The sequence below is a fragment of the Salvelinus alpinus genome, chromosome 2 (assembly GCF_045679555.1).
Source record: "Salvelinus alpinus chromosome 2, SLU_Salpinus.1, whole genome shotgun sequence".
In the NCBI taxonomy this organism is placed as follows: Eukaryota; Metazoa; Chordata; class Actinopteri; order Salmoniformes; family Salmonidae; genus Salvelinus; species Salvelinus alpinus.
In genome coordinates, this window is record NC_092087.1 from 19,935,825 (window position 1) to 19,954,534 (window position 18,710).

The 18,710-nt window shown below is 43.0% G+C and overlaps 1 protein-coding gene across 2 annotated transcripts in view; it reads left to right on the plus strand.

Annotated features, from left to right (window-relative positions):
• Nucleotides 1-10,116: 10,116 nt before the first annotated feature.
• The window catches only part of LOC139556059 (contactin-3-like), a 96,042-nt gene continuing 87,448 nt past the window's right edge, over nt 10,117-18,710 (plus strand). Inside the window, exon 1 of one of the 2 annotated variants that reach the window (XM_071369561.1) lies at nt 10,117-10,610. The gene's annotated coding sequence lies outside the window, so the exon portion shown is untranslated. The remainder of the gene's footprint in view (nt 10,611-18,710) is intronic. The other variant, XM_071369550.1, reaches the window with a different exon arrangement.

Below are 18,710 nucleotides of genomic sequence, written 5' to 3' on the forward strand. Positions count from 1 at the left end.
AAACCACACGGTGCCATTTTTCCAACTGTGGTATTGTTAGTGACATTATTAACTGACTGTTTTATATTAGTACTTCCCCCCCCCCCCATACTGATACAATCTGTTTTGTCCTTGCAGCGTCAGTATTTATTGAGATGCTCATGTGAAATATTTAAGCTAATTTCCTGACTTTAGAGGGAGTTTTGTCTGGGCTTTTCCTGCATCCATCTCTGATGGGTGCCTGCAGTGAATTAGTTTGTTAGACACTGCAGGAGGTGTCTAATGGTTCATATTTCCAAGGCAGTTTAATTTGTATTGTCATATTTTATCTGTAGCTCATGTCTTTATCCCTATCTAATCTCTCCTCGGATCCTCTCTGGATTTTTCCGCTGCATCTTTGGAGGATGTCCCTAGAGTAGCTACAGTAATGAAATTGCTGAATGTCTAAAGGAAAATTGAAAACCTGTGAGCTCATACTGTACATAGTTCAATATGGGTATTAAAAGTCTTTCATTCAGATTTACCTTTATCTACACACACGCCTAATACATACATAAAACACTTTTATTTATGTTGATTATTTGTTGATATAATTATGCATTTTATTGGATAAGGAGCAGCAACATCAACAATGGATCACAATGATGGGCTTTAACTTACAGCATATTTTTCCACAGACAAATAATGATCGCAACACCTTTGACGTACCATGGTATAATACCATTCAAAGTGTGAATTTACTACCCCGCCATTGTTGATGCCCATGGCTGTATCCTGCAGCCATTGTTAACCTGTCAGTGTAGAGGGTCGCGGCCAAAATTCTTAGAGGCAGCAGTTCCTCTCGAAGTGGCTCTGTTAAAATTGCATGAATACATTTCCACAGTAATGTTCTATCTATTATGGTTGAATGAAGAGTCGTTAATTAATGATGCTTCAGAAGAAATGTGTGTTAGGCTACTTCACTGGGTTTCTAGGCAATACCGTTTGTTACATTCAAAAGCATGTCTCTCAAGATAATTATAGGGAAAATTGTCAATTGTGTCTTTACAATGCTCAACAATAAGCAACTCAGCACCTGACTATTAAATCAAATGAAATCACATTTTATTTGTCACAGGTGTCGTAAACAATAGCTGTAACAGTCTAACAGTGAAATGCTTACTTCAGGGCCCATCCCAACAATGCAGAGAGATAAAATAAAGAAATAATAGAAAAATAATAACACGAGGAATAAATACACAATGAGTAACGATAACTTGGCTATAAACACAGGGTCCCAGTATCGAGTCGATGTGCAGGTGTACTAGGTAATTGAGGTAGATACTTTTGCCCATGCACTGTATGTGGACAACCTTCAATTTCAGCAACACCCGTTGTTGACAGGTGTATAAAATTGAGCACAGAGCCATGCAATCTCCATAGACAAACACTGGCAGTAGAGTGGCCCGTACTGAAGAGCTCAGTGACATTCAACGTGGCACCGTCATATGATGCCACCTTTCCAGCAAGTCAGTTTGTCAAATGTCTGCCCTGCTAGAGCTTTAAGTGCTGTCATTGTGAAGTGGAAATGTCTAGGAGTAACAACGGCTCAGCCGCAAAGTAGTAGGCTACATAATCTCACAGAACAGAACCGCCGAGTGCTGAATCGTGTACTGAGTAAAAAGCATCTGTCCTCGGTTGCAACACTCACTACCGAGTTCCAAACTACCTCTGGAAGCAACGTCAGCACAATAACTGTTCGTCGGGAGCTTCATGCAGCCGCACCCAGGCTTAAGACCACAATGCGCAATGCCAAGCATAGGCTGGAGTGATGTAATACTCGCCGCTATTGGACTCTGGAGCAGTGGAAACGCGTTCTCTGGAGTGATGAATCATGTTTCACCATCTGGTAGTCCGACGGACAATTCTGGGTTTGGCGGATGCCAGGAGAATGCTACCTGCCTGAATGCACAGTGCCAACTGTAATGTTTGGTGGAGGATGAATAATGGTCTTAGGCTGTTTTTCATGGTTCGGGCTAGGTCCCTTAGTTCCACTGAAGGAAAATCTTAACGCTACAGAATAAAATGACGTTCTAGATGACTCTGTGCTTCTAACTTTTTGGCAACAGTTTGTGGAAGGCCCTTTCCTGTTTCAAAATGACAATGCCCCTGTGTACAAAGCGAGGTCCATACAGAAATTGTTTGTCAAGATCGGTGTGGAAGAAATTGACTGGCCTGCACAGAGCCCTGACCTCAACCCCATCAAACACCTTTGGGATGAATTGGAACGCTGACTGCGAGCCAGGCCTAATCGCCCAGCATCAATTCCTGACCTTACTAATGCTCTTGTGGCTGAAGCAAGTCCCCGCATCAATGTTCCAACATCTAGTGGAAAGCCTTCCCAGAAGAGTGGAGGCTGTTATAGCAGCAAAGGGGGGACCAACTTCATATTAATGCCCATGATTTTGAAATGAGATGTTCAACGAGCAGTTGTCCACATACTTGTGGCCATGCAGTGTATGTAAATATAGGTAAGGATAAAGTGACTATGCAAAAGAATAGATAATAAACAGTAGCAGCATTATATATGCTGAATCAAAATAGTTAGTGCAAAAAGGGTCAATGCAGATAGTCCGGGTAGCTATTAGTTAACTATCAGCAAAGGGAGTGAAGGAATTCATGCTCAGCTCAGATTTGCTAAATCCTTTCCTTTTCCCCCCTTACTAGCTCTGATGTTGCTGATAGCTCCTTTGTTGAGGAAAATGTACTTACTATGACTGTGATATGTGGTTGTCCCACCTAGCTATCTTAAGATGAATGCATTAACTGTACGTCGCTCTTTGTAAGAGCATCTGCGAAATTCCTAAAATGTCAATGTAAAAATGTAGAATCACTCTATAAATTCTATGAACAAAGAATCGAGTGACACAGATATGTTATGGGAAATTAGAACATGACATTGCCATTCATTTCAGAAAGGTCTCCTGGAGCAGCAGATAAACCATATGGATCTTTCCTTCCTGCCTTTGAAGTGAGAAATCCCAGCAGGAAATACCCCAAATGAGGGATCAAATTCTGTTTGATGCCTTCTCCCACTGCATTGCAACATAAAACAATGAACTGAGATGTTTTTATGGTTGGCCACTGACTTGCATATAACCAAACTTGATATATTCCTCTCCATCCATGCACCTGCTAATGACCCACAGCTGCAATATGACACCACATTCAGGTTGACATCATGTCATCCAGCCTTCTGTCTAGTCATTCATACTACTTTCTTAAGTGTGTTAGTGTCTTGTTGGTACGTTAGTGATTCTGTTAAAATGTTTATAGATTGAATGATATCATATATGGCAGTAGAAACCACGTACACAGTGGAAATCGCACTGCAGTGCTTACAACCTTATTGTTGCCCTGGAATGCAACCTCTTCACTGGATTACAAGATGGGACTCAAATTGGCTGGCCTGTCAAATGTGCCATGGTGATGACCACCCTGTTTTTACAAACCCAGTGCTCCCTTTCACAAACAGGTGCATCTGTTAATTAGCCTGCTGCCTTGCTCTGACTTGAGGTTAAAGGATAGACTACTCAGCCTTTGGAAGCTTGAACGTCTAAATAGAATCTTACACTCAATACACAATTCTGACCTAAATTCATCAACATTTCCTCCAGTAGGCCTATACTTTTAACTGTAGCATCTGCATGAACGTTATGCAATTACATTTGCTGTGCTGGTATAACAACATGTGATTGTGAAAAGCAACACTTTTTCTGATTTTAAATAATGAACGTAGGCCTACTATGACAATATTAGTCTGTGAGTACCACTATACCACAACAAACTGGTCTCTATTTCAGGCCTAAAGCAAAACATCTAAAGTAAATCCCCACTGCGATTCTCTGCCTCTGACCCCATTACGTGGGCTGAGTCACTGGCTTACTAGTGCTCTTCCGTGCCATCCCTAGGAGGGGTGCATCACTTGAGTGGGTTGAGTCACTGACGTGATCTTACTGCCTAGGATGCCGCCCCCTCGGGTTTGTGCCGTGGTGGAGATCTTCGTGTGCTACACTCAGCCTTGTCTCAGGGTAGTAAGTTGGTGGTTTGCGGATATCCCTCTAGTGGTGTGGGAGCTGTGATTTGGCAAAGTGGGTGGGGTTATATCTTGCCTGGTTGGCCCTGTCCAGGGGTATAGTCGTACAGGGCCACAGTGTCTACCGACCCACCCTGTCTCAGCCTCCAGTATCTATGCTGCAATAGTTTATGTATCGGGGGGCTAGGGTCAGTCTGTTTTATCTGGTGTAATTCTCCTGTCTTATCCAGTGTCCTGTGTGAATTTAAATATGCTCCCTCTTATTCTCTCTCTCTCTCGCTCCCTCTCCCTTCCCGGAACCTGAGCCCTGGGACCATACCTCAGGACTACCTGGCCTGATTACTCCTTGCTGTCCCCAGTCCACATGTCCGTGCTGCTGCTCCAATTTCTGTTCTGCCTGTGGCTATGGAACCCTGACCTGTTCACCGGACAAGCTACCTTATCCCGAACCTGCTGTTTTTGACTCTCTCGCTCTACTGCACCTGCTGTCTCAAACTCTTAATGCTGGGCTATGAAAAACCAACTGACATACTGTATACTCCTGAGGTGCTGACCTGTTGCACCCTCTACAACCACTGTGTTATTATTATTTGACCCTGCTGGTCATCCATGAGCGTTTGAACATCTTGGCCGTGTGCAGTTATAATCTCCACCCGACACAGCCAGAAGAAGACTGGCCACCCATCAGAGCCTGGTTCCTCTCTAGGTTTCTTCCTAGGTTCCTGCCTTTCTAGGGAGTTTTTCCTAGCCACCGTGCTTCTACATCTGCATTGCTTGATGTTTGGGGTTTTAGGCTGGGTTTCTGTATAGCACTTTGTGACAACGGCTGATGTAAAAAGGGCTTCATGAAAACATTTGATTAATCACCTGCGGATTGTGACTGTTGCGTGTCATTTTCCCTACCTAAATACCCACTCACTCATGTCGATAAAGATAGTCTGAGTTTGGCTATTAAAATGTGTAGGCCTACTTCACGCCCCACACTGAAAACATGTTTTTTGCAGCATTGTTTACACTAATTCCTAGTTGATTACATCACATTGATTATGCAAGCGTTGTTTGCGAGAGCAGACCGCGATTTAGCAACATTCATGTCAGCCATATCCCCTGATCGTAGCTAATCACAGTAACATTTTTGTCAAGGTCTTTATTTTCTCTACCTTTGAGTAATTTGAATTAGATATAATTCTAATAATCAATAAAAGGGTTTCTTACCTGTATCAGGTAAGAAACAGGTGAGAGTGGGTAAAAGTTTGGGAAGGGGAGTAGGCCTATCCATTGTCGACCTGAAACGGGTGAGTTTACTTTTGAGAAAAGTGTGTAATTCTCATAACAGTGTTTATTGTCATATATTTCCTTCCTTATTCATACCTGTTATCATTTGTCAGGTACATGTTCATGCATTTAGTTGTTTTGTTCCAACATGTAGGCCTAAAAGGAATGTTGTGATAACAACATAGGCCTATTACCTGATGCCACCTGTTTATAATATGGTGGTAGTATATTCCACTAACACGGGCTTCCTGACATAGAGGGTAATTAATTCATTTGGTTTCAGTCCTTTGAATTCTACTAAGTGGTCAGAGTTCCTGTCTAGAAGCATGGTTTCGAATACTCCTACAGTTTTGCTTCAGTACTGCAGTTCAACTGACGCCTGGTCCAGAAAGACAAAATTCCTAATAAGACACTTTAGTCATCACCTTTGTGCACAGAACATTCATTGAAATACTCAAATAATTGTAGCTGAGAACAATTTTTTTTTCATCACTCACAGCCGAAGATATACAAATATTCCACCATGTCTGCCATGCTCCGGCATCATTTCCTATGACCGAAAACAGCTTCTGGACATCAGAACAGCAATCACTAACCTCAATTTGGATTAACATTTCTACTTCAACAAGTCCGAAGCTCTGGAAATTATGCTTATTTCGGACCAGGCCCTAATCCCTGGGACTCGAAAAAGGCAGCAGCGTCAAAAGAGAGGCCAGCGAGGCAACATCCTGACGATACTACGTCGGCGAGCAAATAGACCGCCATTGCCTTCTGTTCTATTGATGAACGTCCAGTCACTTGAGATCAAACTGGATGAGCTCCATTAGAGACTATCCTATCCACGGGACTTGAACATTTTTAATATCCCATGTTTCTCTGAGCCGTGGCTGAACGGAGACATGGATAACATACTGAACATCTCGCTTGTTTTTCTATGCATCCTTAAGACCGGAAGGCAAACTCAGGTAAGATGAAGGTAGGAGGGTGTGTGTCTCTTTGTTAACAATAGCTGGTGCACAATCTCTAATGTTAAGGAAGTCTCTAGTTTTTGCTCGCCTGAGTTAGAATAGTTCATGATAAGCTGCAGACCATACTATTTACCGAGTTTTCATCTATATTTTACGTAGCTGTATATTTGCCATCCCAAACTGATGCTGGCACTAAGATTGGAATCAACAAGCTGTATTGGGCCATACGCAAACAAGAAAATGCACATTCAGAGGCGGCATTACTCGTGGCCGGGAATTTTAAATCAGGGAAAATTTCAATACGTTTTACTTCATTTTTACCAGCATGTCACCTGTGCTACTAGCGGCGACAAAACTCTAAATCACATATGCTCCACATACAGAAATGCATACAAGGGCCTCCTTCACCTCCTTTTGGCAAATCTGACCATAACTCTATCCTCCTGCTTCCTGCTTTCAAGTAAGAACTCAAACAGGAATACCAGTGACACTACAGGACTGGTTCGCTAGCACATAATGGAATATGTTCCGGGATTCTTCCAATAACATTGGGGAGTTTACCATATCAGTCACCGTCTTCATTATAAGTGCATCGACGACATCATCCCCACAGTGATCGTATGTACGTACGTACATACCCCAACCAGAAGCCATGGATTACAGGCAACATGTGCACTGAGCTAAAGGCTAGAACTGACGCTGTCAAGGAGCGTGACACTAATCTGGACGCTTATAAGAAATCCTGCTACGACCTCCAATGAGACATCAAACAGGCAAAGCGTCAATACAGAACTAAAATCAGATCCTACTACACTGTCTCTGATACTTGACGGATGTGGCAGGGATTGCAAACTATCATGGATTACAACGGGAAACCCAGCCGCTAACTGCCCAGCAACATGAGCCTACCAGATAAGCTAATTGCCTTCTATGCTCGCTATGAGGCAAGCAACACTGAACGATGCATGAGAGCACCAGCTGTTCTGATGTGAGTAAGACCTTTAAAAAGGTTAACATTCGCAAGGCCATGGGGCAAGACGGAATACCAGGACGCGAACTCAGAGCATGCACTGACCAGCATTTTCAACCTATCACTGACCCGGTCTGTAATACCAACTGGTTTCAAGCAGACCACCATAGTCCCCACGCCCAAAAACACCAAGGTAACCTGCCTAAATGACCATCGCCCCTTTGCACTGACATCTATAGTCATATGTTTTGAAAGGCTGGTCACGGCTCACATCAACACCATCATCCCAGTCACCCTGGACCCACCTGGACAAAATGAATACCTATGTAAGAATGCTGTTAATTGACTACAGCTCAGCATTCAACACCATAGTCCCCTCCAAGCTCATCACCAAGCTCAGGACTATGGGACTGAACACCTCCCTCAGCAACTAGATCCTGGACTTCCTGACGGGCCACTCCCAGGCAGTGAGTGTAGGCAACAACATATCCACCACACAGACCATCAACAAAGGGGCCCCTCAGGGGTGTGCGATTAGTCCCCTCCTGTATTCCCTGTTCATCCACGACTGTGTGACTGCACACGACTTCAACAGCATCATCAAGTTTGCTACGAAACAATGGTGGCAGGACTGATCACCAAAGATGATGAGGCAGCCTATAGGGAAGAGGAGTGTGACCTGGCAGTGTGGTGCCAGGACAACAACCTCTCCCTCAACGTCAGCAAGACAAAGGAGCTGATCGTGGACTAAAGGAAAGGAGGGTGAGCTCGCCCCACCAAAGTGAAGCGGGTCGTGAGCTTTAATAAGTTCCTCACTGTCAACATCACTAAGGAATTAACATGGTCCACACACAGCGACACAGTTGTAAAGAGGGCACGACAGTACCTCTCCCCCCTCAGGAGGCTGAAAAGGTTTGGCATGGGCACTCAGATCCTCAAAATATTCTACAGCTGCGCCATTGAGAGCATCTTGACTAGCTGAATCACTGCTTGGTACGGCAACTGCAAGGCACCCTACCGCAATGTGCAACAGAGGGTGGTGAGTACATCACTGGGGCTGAGCTCCCTGCCATGCATGACCTCTATACCAAGTGATGTCAGAAGAAGGCCCAAACATTTTTCCAAGACTCCAACCACCCAACCCATAGACTGTTCTCTCTGCTACCGCAAGGCAGGTGGAACAATGCACCAAGTCTGGAACCAACAGTACCCTGAACAGCATCTACCCCCAAGCCATAAACCTTCTAAAAAAGACTGCTAAATAGCTCATCAAATGGCTACCCGGACTACCTGCATTGACCCATTTATGCACTGACTCTATGCACATACACTTGACTCTGCCCACACACTCACACATATGTACACTGACACCACAACACACACATACACTACATACACCCACACACATATAAAATGCGCACACATACACTACTGTTAAAAAGTTTGGAGTCACTTAGAAAAGTCCTTGTTTTTGAAAGAAAAGCACAATTTTTGTCCATTAAAATAAAATAGATCAGAAATACAGTGTAGACATTGATAAAATTGTAAATGACTATTGTAGCTGGAAACGGCTGATTTTTATTGGAATATCTACATAGGCGTACAGAGGCCCATTGTCAGCAACAATCACTCATGTGTTCCAATGGCACGTTGTGTTAGCTAATCCAAGTTTATAATTTTAAAAGGCTAATTGATCATTAGAAACCCCTTTTGCAATAATGTTAGCACAGCTGAAAACTGTTGTCCTGATTATTAAAGAAGCAATAAAACTGGCCTTCTTTAGACTAGTTGAGTATCTGGAGTATCAGCATTTGTGGGTTTGATTATAGGCTCAAAATGGCCAGAAACAAATAACTATCTTCTGAAACTCAGCAGTCTATTCTTGTTCTGAGAAATGAAGGCTTTTCCATGCGAGAAATTGCCAAGAAACTGAAGATCTCGTACAACGTTGTGTACTGCTCCCTTCACAGAACAGTGCAAACTGGCTCTAAGCAGAATAGAAAGAGGAGTGGGAGGCCCCAGTGCACAACTGAGCAAGAGCACAAGTACATTAGAGTGTCTGGTTTGAAAAACAGACACCTCACAAGTCCTCAACTGACAGCTTCATTAAATAGTACCGACAAAACACCAGTCTCAACGTGAACAGTGAAGAGGCGACTCCAGGATGCTGGCCTTCTAGGCAGAGTTCCTCTTTCCAGTGTCTGTGTTCTTTTGCCCATTTTAATCTTTAATTTTTATTGGCCAGTCTGAGATAGGGCTTTTTCTTTGCAACTTTGCAACTCCCGGTGTCACCTCTTCTCTGTTGACGTTGAGACTGGTGTTTTGCGTGTACTATTTAATGAAGAAGTCCTGTTTATTGGTTGCATGTAGGCTAGGTTAGAAGCCTAGCCTACAGCTTTATAAAACATTGAGCTTTCAACACAATTTGTGATACATTTTCTGTAGGATATTACATTTAGGCCAAGAGCTAAATAGATGTAGTAGATATAACTAGATGCACCAGCCCTACAGTGGAATACATTTGAATTGGTCTGTTGACTTTGAATACTGGTCTTAATTGAATAATCATCTCAGGACGATATGCTCATAACATTCACTATGCAATTACCATGAGGTATTACACAAATTACCCTGACAGTCGTGAAATTAAACTACAGCTGTAACTCCCTCCATTTGGATGGCTGTGACTAATTCCAAATGGGCAACCCATATAAATGACCGTGTGCCATGTAATAAAAAAAACCCCATCTATTTGGCTTTGAATGTGGAAATTAGAGCATGCAGGGCGTGTATTGAGAGCCTGGCCGGTGCTGCATTTCATTTGCACGCGTTTTCACGTGTCATCAGTGAACGCTTCACCACCTCTGCACAACCGCTGAAGCCCGGGGATGCGCAGAATGTTAATACATCTCGACTCGGAGATCACTCTGTCACAGTATTCCTCCAGACTGGCAGCATTTTTGGAGTGTCTTAGTTGTTGAAAGACTAAACCAAAGCACCTGTGAGTGAGAAGGCGACGTCGGAGTTGTAGCTCTGTCACTGCTGAGCTAATAGTTAGGGTGCCCCGGGATTACATCGAGGAGCATCTCCACCAAACCAAGAGGAGAGAGGCATATGCGGTTTTTTTACGAGTGTAGTGTGCACGGACTGGGATTCTGTGGACCAGCCTTTACGCGCAACCGCTCGATGGGATTCTGAATGAGAGAGCCAAAGCTGCTACGAAAATGTATATATTTTTTTAAAGGACATAGAGACACTCGATAAATACCACCACTTATGTCCTGCTCATTTCTCTGATCATACAATTTCATGAAGAGGAAAAAACATTCTGTTTAACAACTCAGTAAGTATTTATTAGTTGACTTGATAAGCTTCTACATATGTCAAAAGGCTACTTTAAATGTTTCTCATAATAGTGGATACATTGCATGTCAGTATGAGTGTCTATGAATTCCACAATCCCTCCTCATAGGCTATAGACTACTAGTATTTTTCGAAATGCTGGGAAGTTTATTTTTCATTTTTTCAATAAATGAAAAGGCAGTGAGAAATATCCGAATTCTTTTATAGTTAACAATGTTATGGCAACTGCAACGTAGATCACACTGTCCGTTGTTATGGTTGGTTTTGTGGCGAGCAAGAACAGCCAAATGAGAGGTAAAAACATTAAAAACACCTACGTTGCTGAATTATTCCTGAACACTGCAATATACCCCTGACATCTATTACTACAGAGGAAAGGATTGTGTCCATTTTATTTGAGCTCAATTGGTTTTGAAATCCCTTTGAAGAGTGGCAATCTTTTTCATGCTTCACATTTTCACTTATGGGCAGTGGCAAAGGTGACACAGAAACAACACCCTGATTCAATAATTTATTACACTTCCTGTCTTCTGAATTGTAGAAAAAGCTATTTCATGTTAAAAAAATATATATTGAAGTGTGTAAGGGGGCACCATCAGACGGGATATATAATGGTTGTGCATGATCATTTCATGCATAATGCTGATATAGTAGGCTACTCCACCATGAGCTGTGAATGGCTGCTCCAGGCTACTGAGATTTGTCTTGGTGCTCAGGCAGCTCAGTTAGCTCATCTAGGGCACAAGGGGCTGCTTTACTTTGTGCAGTGCGGCCAGGGAAGGTAGAGTGGTCTTCATAGCTCTTGACTGCAGATAGGCTATAATGCTGAGGTTGGTTGCAACAGAGCCCCCTTTCTCCACATAGTCAGATGCACCTTGTGTCTCTTTTGAACACAATATTTTCCATATTAAACTGTGATTAGTCATCCAACACATAATTCAATTATGCTTTTAATTATGTTGTTATGCTTTTAATTATGTTGTTATGCTTTTAATTATGTTGCTGGCATTGTATTTTTTATTGTATTTTTCCTGATAAGTACTTTGTCTCCTCTGACTGTGTGGAATGATTGCCTACAGGCTGCCCTCTGGGGGACCTTTGTGACCAAAACCGTGTCACGTTTGTTCTATTTCCTCTAGCTAAATACATATATGAATGTCTCAAAACTCTAGCTCTTCTGTTTTGACCATATTGTGGACCCCTTAAAAAAGATATAACACCAGCTGCAGCAGAATCGCACATGCTCAGCCAATACACATCTTCAAAGTATGAGCTATTCATGGGGGATTTTGATCCCTCTCCTCTATTCATGTTTATTTATAGATTTCTCTAGCATGCTTTGCTCATCTCATTTTGTGGCTAACAAGAACAGCCAAATGAGAGGTGAAAACATCATAAGCGCCTATGGTTATTCCTGAACACTGCAATATACCCCTGACATCTATTACTACAGAGGAAAGGGTTGTGTCCCTTTTATTTGAGCTCAATTGGTTTTTAAATCCCTTCTGAAGAACATCCGAGTGGCAATCTTCTTACAGTAAGTGCATTTCTGTTTCGAATATAGTGCTGTACATGGATGCACAGAGATCTAGCTCTAGTCTAGAGATAATCTTTCCCTCTAACCTCTCTTCATTCCACACATCCCACACCTCCAACCCAGTGATGTATCTATGGCTATTGGGATGGGGGTCTGGAGATATGCGACCACAGTGATGGGGTTGTGGAACGGATCACTGCTCCCTGTCTCACTGTCTGTTAAAGTGATGCTACAGAGGTTTTGTATAGTTTCAGCCAGTAGTTTTGAAAGCAGTGCTCACGAGCCAAAACAGGTCGTGGCATAGTTGTGTACTACGTCATTTGTCCATCCATATGATATGTTATGTCGTTGCAATTCGTACGATATGTTACACATTTGTAAGTGCTTAAGATCCCAGACTGCCTCTTTAAGTGCATTTACTCTTCTGCCTGGCCCCATGGTTTGCAGCAGCTTCTGGGTTCACCAATGCATTGGACCCTTTGTTAACATCCGAGGGAATGACTGGATTATACTGTTTGTTGTCTTTTGAACAGTGTGGCCTTCCAGGAATTATTTTGTTTTTCACAGTTATAAGAACCTTCCTTCTATGGCAAAAAAATTTCGACCAGATAACTATCAATCACCCCACCCTTTGTGCACAGCTGTTATTGGGGTGTTAAACAAACTCTCTCACTTATTGTGTGAAAACATTTAATTTCTTCCCCTGAAAATATCTTGCTACTTAAAATGTAGTTTAATGGATTACATTTGTGACATATTGATTGTCTTCAAATGCAAGATTGTTGATTAAAAACCTTAATCTTTACAAATAATTTTCAATTTTGAGGTTTGGCGTTACTTTCTCGTTTTCAGTTAACCATTTATCTGTTATACTATACTGTACTATACAATTGTGACTCAACATCACTATAATGTTTCTCTGAGTGACAGAAGTGAGAAACGCAATAACATTCGCCTCTTTTTGGGCTCGGTCTGTATTACTCATTGATGTGATCTGTGCATTTTGTTGTAATCATATGCTATGCTATCTTATGCGCGCATGTATCTAACGACATGTCAATCAGTCATCTTTATGGAGCGTCTCAGTGTTCTGCATTATGTGATGAGCTTCCATGGCAGCCGCACTTAAAACAGCAGACAGAGACATCTCAGGAGAGGCATTCATATGATTATGTAAAACCATTCTTTCATTGGATGGAAATGATACAAAGTTTTAAGGAGAGCAAGGGAGGCAGTAAAGTAAGAGGTTACAAAATATATTCCAAGTCACTACATTGAAATGGTCTTGGACAAACACCATTCAGTTACTCAGCTCAGTGCATTTAGACCATCATTGTGTAACAATCTCAAAGACTTCTTTCAATGCCCTTGTTCCATTCTTTAATACCCAACTTTGATATCCTAACCATGTGCAATGCAACATTTATTCATCCTCATTGGCCCATGTGAAATGAAGTCTACTCAGTAGCCGGATCGCTGGATAAACTAAACAGTGAGGCACACTCAGATGACGATGAGCTCATTATCTTTCTTGGGTAAATCACAGCGCATGGTGGAACTGAAATCATGTCTCTGGTCGATGCTGGCCTTAGAGATTTTCCAACGGAGTGCAATAATACAGCACAATTATTACAGCACAATTATATGATTACAGCACAATTATATGTATCCTGTTCTAAAAAGAGACATTCTTCATTATGAATGAGGTTTTAGATGAGGCTGTCTTGTCATACAGGGAATAGCCTACCTATGATCTGTTTTTCTAATCGAACTGTGTAACAGTGTCTCCTTTTGAGGTGTACACTACAGTACATGCTGGTCCAGCTTTGTTTGCCATAGGTCTTGTTGCATCAGAAAACAGCTCACCCTCTCTCTCATGTTGTGATGGAACCTCTCTCCTTTACTCCCGCCATTATTAGATTCTTTGGAATTATGCATCCCCTCAGGGGAAAACGAATGCCTTTAACCACCTCTCCTATCATTTATGCGCCAAACAACAGCCCCTCTAACCAAGAAGTCATCTAATTTACTCTGGGATACGTTTAGCCATTGACTTTCATTAGGCTTAGCTATTGTGAAGGTGAAACTGTGATGCCTCATTACATTTGGCAGAGCAATCTCGTATTCATAATTTCACTTCACCTCCGCCAGTGCATAATGATATCCAGCCATCCTTACCATTACAGTACATGGCCAAATAGAAGACAGACTGTAATTATAATGCATACCTACACTGAGTGTACAAAACATTAAGGACACCTTCCTAATTGAGTTGCACCCCCCCTTTTGCACTCAGAACAGCCTTAATTCATCAGAGCATGGACACTACAAGGTGTCGAAAGCGTTCCACAAGGATGCTGGCCCATGTTGACTCCAATGCTTCTTACAGATGTGCCAATGCCCATGTTGACTCCACTGCTTCCCACAGTTGTGTCAAGTTGGCTAGATGTCCTTTTGGTGGTGGACCATTCTTGATAGACACAGGAAACTGTTGAGCGTGAAAAGCCCAGCAGCGTTGCAGTTCTTGACACAAACTGGTGCGCCTGGCACCTACTACCATACCCCGTTCAAAGGCACTTACATTTGTTGTCTTGACCCTCTGAATGGCACCCATACACAATCGATTTCTCAATTGTCTCGAAGCTTAAAAATGCTTCTTAACCCGTCTCCTGCCCTTCATCTACACTGATTGAAATGGATTCACTTGGGCCTCCCGAGTGGCGCAGCGGTCTATGGCACTGCATCTCAGTGCATGAAGTGTCACTACAGACACCCTGGTTTGAATCCAGGCTGTATGACAACCGGCCCGTGATTGGGAGTCCCATAGCGCGGCGCACAATTAGCCCAATGTCGTCCGGGTTTGGCCTGTGTAGGCCGTCATTGTAAATAATAATTTGTTCTTAACTGACTTGCCTAGTTAAATAAAGGTTAAATACATTTTTTTTTAAATTATGTTTTAAAACAAGTAGCGTTAATAAGTGGTCATAGCTTTCACCTGGTTCTACCTGTCATGGAAAGAGCAGGTGTCTTTAATGTGTTGTATTTGCAGTATGAGCTCTTCATTTTTGATGAACTCAGTGGAGATATTTTGCTTGACATGTTGACTGCCCAACTTGATTTCTCCCACAAGCAGGGGATCCAACATGTCAAGCAATGTCTCCACCAGAGTATGTGAGCGAAAACCATTTAGGCCTACCTCTCTGCTCAGCCTGGAAAGAGTGGCCAAAAGGGTGTTTAGCATCCCCAGTGGCTAAATGTGGAGAGGATATTCTCCGCTGCTGACCGGCTCTCCAGGCACCATGCATGAGCCTGAAGCCACAGACTGGCCAAACTCGTGTTTCTAAAAATGAATTCTAAAAATGAATTCAAAGTCACTAATAAGTCATTTTTCGTTTAATTCTAAGTAAGTCACAGACTATATGCACAATTTATAGACTATAATGATTTAATACAATGAAATGTTGTTTAAATGCTGCGCGTTAAACAGCCTATTGTGTCGCAATTATAAATACTTCACATTTATTTCTTTGTAGGCTATAGCCTTGAAATAATTGAAATAATTGAGCCTAAATAATTCATTTTTTCCCCTTCTTAGGCTCCTTGTCCGGCTCCTGACCTATTTAGAGTGTTTATATGCTGTTTAATATGACATGTAACCTATTTGAAATTATGTGCGCTTCTTAAATTCACCTTTTCATGTTTATTCAAATGCATTTCATTCAAATCCATATGGTTTGGTTTCAATACTTAAAACTATTCGTAGATCCAGGTAGTCACAAAAATAGATGGGTGTTGGTTAAATTGGGATTTTAATGAATGGAGTGAATTTGGAGCGCGAGTTGTTTTTCCTGTGAGCATGGAGCGGTTTTTAGCAGAGCGGTAGGAAGGGACATGGAGCCCAAGCACTGTTCCATGAGCAATGAGCGGGATTTCCAACAGCTCAACTCCGCTCACATACTCTGGTCTCCACTGAGGTTGTCAAAATAAAGAGCTCATCGTGAAAATACTAGAGGTACAGTCTGTCCTCCATGGGTCCCTGCATTAGACCGGGAAGGATAGGATGGGATGACTGGGATGGAGCAGAGCAAACCAGACAAACTGAGGAATGTGGCACACATCTCTACCCAGTACGATCTGAAAGCGTGTAATCCAATGTGACACGATTTACAGTGGCAAAATGCCCCCTAAAACTTGAAAGACACCAGGAAATCCACTCTGAGACACACTGTGCCCCGTAATTACAGCAGATGAGGAACAATTACTGGCACTAGGACCATGGTGCTAAACCAGCACTGGCCGGAAGATTATGTAATCTATAACCAAATGAGATCACCCCCCTGAAGAGTGTGTTCTAGGCGACAGTGTAGGTGGCTTCAGGAGGATGGTGCTTCTTGCAAAATGTGACTCATAACAATAGATATACAATAACTGCTAGGCCTATACTGCTCCCTTCAAACTGCACACACAATTCTGTCTTGGTTTGTAAAACATTTTAAGACGATGAAACCATAGCTTTATATGCCATGTTACTGCTATATTAAGAATGCAAAAGATAGTAGTACCCTATTGGGTTAATCCACAAAAGTGTCACGTTCTAAGAATGTGGAGAAGGGATAGGATGCTTAATCCTGAGAGGCATATCAGTTACCTGTGGTAACAGGGATGTATTGTCGGTCAAAACTTTAGGAAAGAAAGCTTTTACCATTGGAATAATGTTTGAATTGGAATTGTAGAAAAATAGGCACCAGTTCCAGATCAGAAATGTTTTAAATGCCCATTAGATTACTTGTCAGACAATATTGTGTATGATGCATTGTGAATTCAAATCAAATCAAAACAAATGTTATTAGTCACATGCGCCGAATACAACCGGTGTAGACCTTACAGTGAAATGCTTACTTACGAGCCCATAACCGACAGTGCAGTTTCAAAAAATACGTATAAGAGATAAAAGTAACAAGTAATTAAAGAGCAGCAGTAAAATAACAATATATACTGGGGGGTGCCGGTACAAAGTCAATGTGCAAGGGCACCGGTTAGTTGAGGTAGTATGTACATGTAGGTAGAGTTAATTAAAGTGACTATGCATAGATGACAACAGGAGTGGCAGTGGTGTGGAGAGGGGAGGGGGGGGGGGAGGCAATGCGAATAGTCTGGGTAGCAATTTGACTAGATGTTCAGGAGTCTTATGGCTTTGGGGTAGAAGCTGTTTAGAAGCCTCTTGGACCTACACTTGGCGCTCCGGTACCGTTTGCCGTGAGGTAGCAGAGAGAACAGTCTATGACTAGGGTGGCTGGAGTCTTTGACAATTTTTAGGGCCATCCTCTGACACCACCTGGTATAGAGGTCCTGGATGGCAGGAAGCTTGGCCCCAGTGATGTACTGGGCCGTTCGCACTACCCTCTGTAGTGCCTTGCGGTCGGAGGCCGAGCAGTTGCCGTACCAGGCAGTGATGCAACCAGTCAGGATGCTCTTGATGGTGCAGCTGTCGAACCTTTTGAGGATCTGAGGACCCATGCCAAGTGTTTTCAGTCTCCTGAGGGGAATAGGTTTTGTCGTGCCCGTATCATGATTGTCATTGTGTGCTTGGACCATGTTAGTTTGTTGGTGATGTGGACACCAAGGAACTTGAAGCTCTTGACCTGGTCCACTGTAGCCCTGTCGATGAGAACGGGGGTGTGCTCGGTCCTCTTTTTGCTGTAGTCCACAATCATCTATTTTTTCTTGATCACGTTGAGGGAGAGGTTGTTGTCCTGGCACCACACTGCCAGGTCTCTGACCTCCTCCCTAAAGGCTGTCTTGTTGTTGTCGGTGATCAGGCCTACCACTGTTGTGTCATTGGCAAATGTAATGGTGGTGTTGGAGTCGTGCCTGGCCATGCAGTCATGAGTGAACAGGGATTACAGGAGGGGGCTGAGCACGCACCCCTGAGGGGCCCCAGTGTTGAGGATCAGCGTGGCGGATGTGTTGTTACCCACCCTTACCACCTGGGTGCGGCCCATCAGGAAGTCCAGGATCCAATTGCAGAGGGAGGTGTTTAGTCCCAGGGTCCTTAGCTTATTGATGAGCTTTGAGGGCACTATGGTGTTGAACGCTGAGCTGTAGTCAATGAATAGCATTCTCACATAGGTATTCATTTTGTTCAGGTGGGAAAGAGCAGTGTGGAGTGCAATAGAGACTGCATCATCTGTGGATCTGTTTGGGCGGTATGCAAATTGGAGTGGGTCTAGGGTTTCTGGGATGATGGTGTTGATGGTGTTGATATGAGCCATGACCAGCCTTTCAAAGCACTTCATGGCTACAGACGTGAGTGCTACGGGTTGGTAGTCATTTAGGCAGGTTACTTTAGTGTTCTTGGGCACAGGCACTATGGTGGTCTAATTAAAACATGTTGGTATTACAGACTCGGACAGTGAGAGACTCTAGACACTTGCTAGTTGGTCTGGGCATGCTCGCAGGACACGTCCTGGTAATCCGTCTGGCCCTGCGGCCTTGTGAATGTTGACCTGTCTAAAGGTCTTACTCACATCGGCTGCGGAGAGC